Raw genomic sequence first — 9,175 nt, forward strand, 5'->3', positions numbered from 1 at the left:
AGTTAAGAGGAGGTGGGTTACAATAGATTTTTGTTTATAACGGATTTGATAGTGAAATACTGTTAATGAAGGTGGATTTGATAGTAATTTAATTTATTTAATTTAACTGATATTGGCTCTGAGATGTGTACACATCGCCCGTCGCTCTCATTATTGATTATTCTATTTTATTTTAAAGTAGCTTCAATTTAGATGAGATAAGTCGTAACATAGTAGATGTACTGGAAAGTGTATCTAGGAAGAGTTTCAAGATATAACTTATTAGTAAAGTGTTTCATTTACACTGAAAATTTTTCTGTGCAAATCAGGATATCTTGATTATTTATTTTATTATATTAATTTTTTGTTTATTTAATTATTTAATATAAATAATTTTATTGTATTTTTGTCTTAGTATATTTTATAGAATTGATTTTTTAAATTATAGTTTATTGGTAATGTAAGTGTTTTATGAAATATTATTTTAAATTTTTTTAAGTAGATTTTATTTATTGTACCTTTTGTATCAGGGTTTATCAAAATTTTAGTATTTATTTTACTTGTCTCGATTTGGGTTGATTTATAAATAATTTATAGTTAATGTATCATAATTATTATTAAATTATTTATAGAAATGAGATGTTAATCGTTTCCCAAGATATCTAGTTTCTTAAGAAAAAATTTAATTTTTTAAAGTTATTTGTTTTTATTTAATTTTTTAAGTAAAAATATTAACTTATTTATTCTTTAAGGGATAAGCTTTGAAGTTAATAACTTATAATTTATTTTATAGAAATATAATAGTAAGCTTTAAACCAGCTATCTTTAAGATTACGTTTTAGTTCATTATTTTTTATTTTGATTTTATAAATATTTTAGGTTTTTTATTAAGATTATTAATTTAATTTTAAAATTTTTGTAATAATGATAGAATTAGTATATTTATTTGTATGAAATTTTTACCTTGTGAACTTATTATAAGGAACTAGGCAAAATTGATTTCCGCCTGTTTATCAAAAACATGTCCTCTTGTTTATTTTTTGAGGTCTGGCCTGCTCACTGAGCGTATTTTTAAAGAGCCGCGGTATTTTGACCGTGCAAAGGTAGCATAATCATTAGTCTCTTAATTAGTGGCTGGAATGAATGGCTTGATGAGAAATCAACTGTCTCTTAATAAATTTTTGAATTTAACTTTTGAGTCAAAAGGCTTAAATTCTTCTTTAGGACGAGAAGACCCTATAGAGCTTGACATTTTACTTTTATATAGTTTTTTGTTTGTCTTTCTATATTTAATGATGATGTTTTGTTGGGGTGACATGAAGAATAGATAAACTCTTCATTATTATATCATTTATTTATGTTTGTTATTTTGATCCATAATTTATGATCATAAGATTAAGTTACCTTAGGGATAACAGCGTAATTGTTTTTGAGAGCTCATATCGACAAAGCAGATTGCGACCTCGATGTTGGATTAAGAAAAATTTTGGGTGCAGGAGCCCAATGATTAGGTCTGTTCGACCTTTAAATTCTTACATGATCTGAGTTCAGACCGGCGTGAGCCAGGTCGGTTTCTATCCTAAGATTGTTAATCCATATTAGTACGAAAGGACCATATGGTTAAAATATTTTTTGTTATATTGATTAATATTAATTTATTTACTATTTTGACAGATTAATGTGTTGAATTTAGAATTCATTTATGTAGATTTTTTCTACAAATAGTATTGATACTTTATGATTTATTTATATTTATTTTGAATTTTCTTTTATTGGTTATTTGTGTTTTAATTAGTGTTGCCTTTTTAACTTTATTAGAGCGTAAGGTTTTAGGTTATATTCAGATTCGAAAGGGTCCAAATAAGGTAGGTTTTGTTGGAATTGCTCAGCCATTTAGAGATGCTATTAAGTTAATTTGTAAGGAGCAGCCAATTCCTATTATATCTAATTACCTACTTTATTATTTTTCCCCTGTTTTTAATTTAATGATTTCTTTAGCCGTTTGAGTAATTTTTCCTTATTTAACTTATATATGTTCTATTTCTTAAGGATTTTTATTTTTTTTATGTTGTACTAGATTAGGTGTTTATACTGTTATAATTGCTGGTTGATCTTCTAATTCAAATTATTCATTATTAGGTTCTCTTCGTTCTGTTGCTCAAACAATTTCTTATGAAGTTAGTTTAGCTTTAATTTTATTGTCTTTAATTATTTTAATTGGTAGTTTTAATATGTTTGATTTTATAAACTATCAGCTTTATTGTTGATTTATTATTATTTCTTTTCCTTTAGCTTTAGCTTGTTTTGCTTCTTGCTTAGCTGAAACTAATCGTACTCCTTTTGATTTTGCTGAAGGGGAATCTGAGTTAGTTTCAGGATTTAATATTGAGTATGGTGCGGGTGGTTTTACTTTAATTTTTTTAGCTGAATATACTAGAATTGTCTTCATAAGAATGTTATTGGCTTTAATTTTTTTGGGCGGTGATTTTTATTCTTTTATATTTTTTATTAAGCTTGCTATTATATCTTTTGGTTTTATTTGGGTTCGTGGAACATTACCACGGTTCCGTTATGATAAATTAATGTACGTAGCTTGAAAAAGTTTTTTACCTTTATCTTTGAATTTTTTTATTTTCTTTGTTGGTTTAAAGATTTTATTTATCTCATTTGTTTAGTGAAATTTTTTGAGAAAAGTTAATAGAAGAGTTAAACTTCTAATTTTATGTTTTCAAAACATATGCTTTTCCTAAGCTAATTAACTTTATTCCTTAATTAATTTATCTCATGCGTTTGCGACATGGACATTAATTAAGAAATATGTGAAGTAAATAATTGTTAAGATTTGACCTGTTATAATATAAGGTTCTTCAACAGGTCGTTTACCAATTCACGTTAGTAAGCATACAACAACTACTATAATTCAGAATAAAATTTGATTAATAGGGTAAAATTGAATGCCTCGGAATGGTGTTTTATTATAAAATGGTAAAATTATTAAGATTCCAATTGATAAAAATAATGCAATAACACCTCCTAACTTATTAGGGATAGATCGTAGAATTGCATATGCAAATAGGAAATATCATTCTGGTTGAATGTGAACTGGTGTTACTAATGGGTTGGCAGGTACAAAGTTATCTGGATCTCCTAATAGGTAAGGATTAATTAAACATAGTATAATTAATAATGATGTTATTATTACAAATGTAATAGAATCCTTAAAGGTAAAGTATGGATGGAATGGAATTTTTTCAATATCTCCAGTTAGTCCAAGAGGATTATTAGATCCTGTTTGGTGAAGAAAAAATAAATGAATTGCTGCTATAGCAGCAATAATAAATGGTAATACAAAATGGAATGTGAAGAATCGATTTAATGTTGCATTATCAACAGCGAATCCTCCTCATACTCATTGGACTAAATCTGTTCCTAAGTATGGGATTGCTGATAATAAATTAGTAATTACTGTTGCACCTCAAAAAGATATTTGGCCTCAGGGTAAGACATATCCTATAAATGCAGTTGCTATAACTAAAAATAAAATCACTGTACCAATTATTCAGGTATGTATATATATATAAGATCCATAGTAAATTCCCCGTCCTACATGTAAGTAAATACAAATAAAAAATATAGATGCTCCATTTGCGTGTAAGGTTCGGATAATTCAACCATTATTTACGTCTCGGCAGATGTGTACTACACTACTGAATGCTATTTCAATATTTGATGTATAATGTATAGCTAAAAATAGTCCAGTTACGATTTGAATTACCAAACATAACCCTAATAGGGATCCAAAATTTCATCAAAATGAAATATTTGTTGGGGCAGGTAAGTCAATTAAAGAGTTATTAATAATTTTAATTAAAGGATGTCTTAATCGTAAGGGTTTATTCATTAGTAATTATCTTATTTTACGAATAGGTCCCTGATTAATATTGGTGATTTTAACAACTGCTAGTAGTGCTAAAAATAAATAAATTATTATTATTATTGTAATAATGAATGTTGGTCTATTATATAATTTTTCTAAAGATATTGTTATTTCTTGATAATTGATTGAATTATCAATATTTATAGTTTCGGTGTTTTTGAAAAAGTCTATAAATATAGATATATCTAGAATAATTAATATTAATATGATAAATACTCACATTATTAATGTAATAATTATAGTGATTGATTTAGGCTGAAATATTTCGTTTGATGGAATTCTTGTAATGTAAATAAATAATACTAGTATACCACCAAGAAATGTTAAAAATAAAATATATGATAATCAATATCTTTCTATTATTGTTCCTGTTATTAATCCAACTAGGAAGGTTTGAAGGATAATAAAAAGCATTATTGATATTGGGTGTCTTAATTTAATAAAATTAATATTTATTACATTTGTTAACGATATAATTATTATTTTGATCATTTCAGGGGTTAGTTTATTTAAAATACCGGTTTTGGGGACCGATGATGGAAGCTTTTCCACGTCTGAAGTTTTAAAAGTGGGGGCTGGACTTATTTCCGGTTTACAAGACCGGGGTTTTTTTTAAACTATTAAAACTAATGTTTATATTCTCTATTTTTACTTCTTTATTGATTTATTTTGCTGGTGTTTATGTTTTTTCTTCTAAACGTAAACATTTATTAATGGTTCTTTTGAGATTAGAATATATTGTTCTTTCTTTATTTATGTTAGTTATTGTTTTTCTTATTGAGTTTGATTATGATTATTTTTTTCCTGTTATTTTTTTAGTTTTTTCTGTTTGTGAGGGTGCTTTAGGTCTTTCTATTTTAGTTTCAATAATTCGTTCTCATGGTAATGATTTTTTTAATTCTTTTGGTTTATCTTTATGTTAAAGTATTTATTTATAACTATTTTTTTGATCCCTCTTTGTTTATTAAATAATTGTTGATGGTTGGTTCATTCTTTAATGTTTCTGTCGGGTTTTGTTTTTATAATTTGTGTTTATTCATATGCTGATTTGAATATAATTAGATATTATTTTGGTATTGATTATTTTTCTTTTAGTTTAATTTTACTTAGTTTTTGGATTTGTTCTTTAATAATCACTGCTAGAGGTTCAGTTTATTTAAGTTCATATCATTCTAATTTTTTTGTTTTTATGGTTTTCATTTTAATAATTATGCTTTATTGTTCATTTGCTAGATTAAGTCTTCTTTCTTTTTATATTTTTTTTGAGGCTAGATTAGTTCCTACTTTACTTTTAATTTTGGGTTGGGGTTATCAACCTGAGCGTTTGCAGGCTGGTGTTTATTTAATTTTTTATACTTTGGTTGCTAGATTACCTTTATTATTAGTTTTATTTAAGGTTTATGATTTTTCTAATACTTTATATTTTCCTTTATTGGTTGATTTTGGTTCTTATTATTTTATGTTTTATGTATTTATAATTTTGGCTTTTTTAGTTAAGATACCTATGTTTTTGGTTCATTTATGACTTCCTAAGGCTCATGTAGAGGCCCCTATTTCAGGTAGAATAATTCTTGCTGGTGTTTTATTAAAGTTAGGTGGTTATGGTATTTTTCGTGTTATAAAGGTTATTTCTTATTTGGGTTTAAAGTTTAGTTATTTTTGATTGTCTTTAGGTTTATCTTGGGGTGTTATTGTAAGATTTATTTGTTTTCGTCAGGTTGATTTAAAGTCTTTAATTGCATATTCTTCTGTTGCTCATATAAGAATGGTTATTGGTGGATTGATGACTATGAATTGATGAGGTTGTGTAGGTTCTCTTTCTCTAATGGTTGGTCATGGTTTATGTTCTTCTGGTTTATTTTGTTTATCTAATATTATTTATGAACGTTTAGGTAGACGAAGATTATTAATTAACAAGGGTATAATTAATTTGATGCCAAGAATGGCTTTATGATGATTTCTTTTAAGATCATCAAATATGGCTGCTCCTCCTTCTTTAAATTTGGTAGGTGAAATTAGATTATTAAATAGAATTATATCTTGATCTTCTTTTAGATTCTTTGCTTTGATTTTTTTATCTTTTTTTAGAGCTGTTTATACTTTGTATATATATTCTTATTCTCAGCATGGGAATTATTATTCTGGTGTTTATACTTGTTCTCTTGGTTATTTTCGTGAATATCATCTTTTACTTTTACATTGATTGCCTTTAAATATTCTCTGTTTAAAGGGTGAATATTTCTTTGTTTAGTTTGCTTAAGTATTTTAATTAAAAATATTGTTTTGTGGAATCAATGATATGAAGTTTTTCATCTTAGGCCGTGAATTTATTTTCTATTTGTTCTTTGAGTTTTTTTTCTTTGTTTATTTCGAGAACTATAATTTTTATTTTAGGTATTTATTATTTAATAATTGATTATAGAGTTTTTGTTGAGTGAGAGCTTTTCAATTTAAATGGTTCTATAGTTGTTATAACTTTAATTTTGGATTGAATATCTCTTATTTTTATATCTTTTGTTATATATATTTCTTCTTTGGTTATTTATTATAGAGAGGATTATATATCTGGTGAAAAGAATATAAATCGTTTTATTATTATTGTTTTAATATTTATTCTTTCTATAGGTTTTTTAATTATTAGTCCTAATTTAATTAGAATTTTATTAGGTTGAGATGGTTTAGGTTTAGTTTCTTATTGTTTAGTTATTTATTATCAAAATGTAAAATCTTATAGTGCTGGTATATTAACTGCACTTTCTAATCGTATTGGTGATGTTGCTATTTTAATTTCTATTGCATGAATGTTAAATTTTGGTGGTTGAAATTATATTTATTATTATGATTTTATTTCTAATTCTTTTGAAATAAAGCTCATTACTATATTAATTGTTTTAGCAGCTATAACTAAGAGAGCTCAGATTCCTTTCTCTTCATGACTTCCTGCTGCTATAGCAGCTCCTACTCCTGTTTCTGCTTTAGTTCATTCTTCTACTCTTGTTACTGCTGGTGTTTATTTATTAATTCGTTTTAGACCAATATTGGATACTTATAATTGTGGTTGATTTTTACTTTTAATTGGTTGTATAACTATATTTATGGCTGGATTGGGCGCTAATTTTGAGTTTGATTTAAAGAAGATTATTGCTCTTTCTACTTTAAGACAACTTGGTTTAATAATAAGAATTTTGACTATAGGTTATCCAAAGCTTGCATTTTTTCATTTATTGGCTCATGCTTTATTTAAGGCATTATTATTTATATGTGCAGGTTCAATAATTCATAATTTGAAGGATTCTCAGGATATTCGTTTTATAGGATCAATTGTTAATTTCATACCTTTAACTTCAGTTTGTTTTAATGTTTCTAGTTTATCTTTGAGTGGAATATCTTTTTTAGCGGGATTTTATTCAAAGGATTTAATTCTTGAGATGGTTTGTTTAAGATGAATTAATTGTTTAATTTTTTTTCTTTATTTTTTTTCTACTGGTTTAACTGCTTCTTATTCTTTTCGTTTGTTTTATTATTCAATATCTGGTGATAATAATTTTTATTCTAGATTTTCTTTTGATGATAAGGGTTATTATATTTCATTTGGAATAATTGGTCTATTGTTTGTTGCTGTTTTTGGTGGTAGTCTTTTATCTTGATTAATTTTTCCTATTCCTCATGTGATTGCTTTACCTTATTATTTAAAGTTTTTAACTATTACAGTTGTTATTTTAGGTGCTTATTTAGGTTATCTCATTTCTAATTTTGATTTTTCTCATAATTTATTTTCTTTAGGTATACTTTCTTTTGTTAGATTTGCTGGTTCTATATGATTTATACCTTTTCTTTCAACTAAGTTTATTAGATATATTCCTTTAAAAATAGGTTATTATTCATCTAAGTCATTTGATTATGGTTGAGGTGAATTACTTGGTGGTCAAGGTTTATATAGATTATTTATTTATTTAATTGGTTATATTCAAGGTTGATATGATTCTAATTTCAAGATTTATCTTTTAACTTTTATTTTTTGAATATTTATTTTGGTAATATTGTTTTTCGTTTACTTAAATAGCTTATAATTAGAGCGTGACACTGAAGATGTTAAGGAAGTATTTTTACTTTTAAGTATTTATAAATATAGATATATTATTTTTACAGTGAAAATGTAATGTTTTATTTAAACTATATAAATTTTAGAAATGTTAACGGAGTTTAACCGCTAATATAAAAAGTTAGCAGCTTTCATATTGGCTTTACATTTCCTTAATTGGAACTATTATAGTTCAATTATATTATTAACAGTAATACGCCTCTTTTTGGCTTCAATTAATAAGAATAAGGGTAGTACATACCAATCTTCCAGGTCGAAACTGACTGCAATATTTCGCTTCTTATCCTATTTAAGGTTGATTGATAATATCAATACTTTTTGAATGCAACCCAAATGTTATATTTAACTACAACCCTTTATTCTGCTCATTGTAATGCTCCTTGGTTTCATTCATGGTATAGTCCTCCTAATAGAACTAGAATAAAAGATATTGTTGATACTGTTCAGATTATAATGTCTGAAGTTTTAAAAATAATTACAATTGGTAGAATTAGTGCAATTTCTACATCAAAAATTAAAAGATTACTGCGATTAGGAAGAATCGTATTGAGAATGGTATTCGTGCTGATCTTTTTGGATCAAACCCACATTCAAATGGTGATCTTTTTTCTCGATCATTAATTAATTTTTTTGATAGTGTTGTTGCCAGGATTATAACAATTATTGGAATAATAAATCTAATGAAAACTCTTGTTGATAGAATTAGAATTGTTTTTCTTGATTTATATCAAGCTTTCTGATTGGAAGTCAAATGTACTATTTATACTAGAGAAACAATTATCTACCTCATCAATAAATAGAGATATATAAGAATAATCATACTACGTCTACGAAGTGTCAGTATCATGCTGCTGCTTCAAATCCAAAGTGATGTCTTGGTGAAAATTGATTTATTGAGTGTCGAAGTAGACATGTTGATAAAAAGATTGTTCCAATAATTACGTGTAAACCATGGAATCCTGTTGCAACAAAGAATGTTGATCCATAAACTGCATCTGCAATGGTAAAAGGTGCTTCTCAATATTCATATGCTTGAAGTATTGTAAAGTATAGTCCTAATAACACTGTGAAGAATAATCCTTGTAGTGCTTGAGTATGATTAGATTCCATTAAACTATGATGTGCTCATGTTACTGTTACTCCTGATGCTAAAAGAA

At 26.1% G+C, this 9,175-nt stretch overlaps 1 pseudogene; it reads left to right on the plus strand.

Annotated features, from left to right (window-relative positions):
• The window catches only part of LOC126354175 (NADH-ubiquinone oxidoreductase chain 5-like), a 77,243-nt pseudogene extending 69,311 nt beyond the window's left edge, over nucleotides 1-7,932 (plus strand).
• Nucleotides 7,933-9,175: the final 1,243 nt, after the last annotated feature.

This window comes from Schistocerca gregaria, chromosome 3 (genome assembly GCF_023897955.1).
Source record: "Schistocerca gregaria isolate iqSchGreg1 chromosome 3, iqSchGreg1.2, whole genome shotgun sequence".
NCBI lineage: Eukaryota > Metazoa > Arthropoda > Insecta > Orthoptera > Acrididae > Schistocerca > Schistocerca gregaria.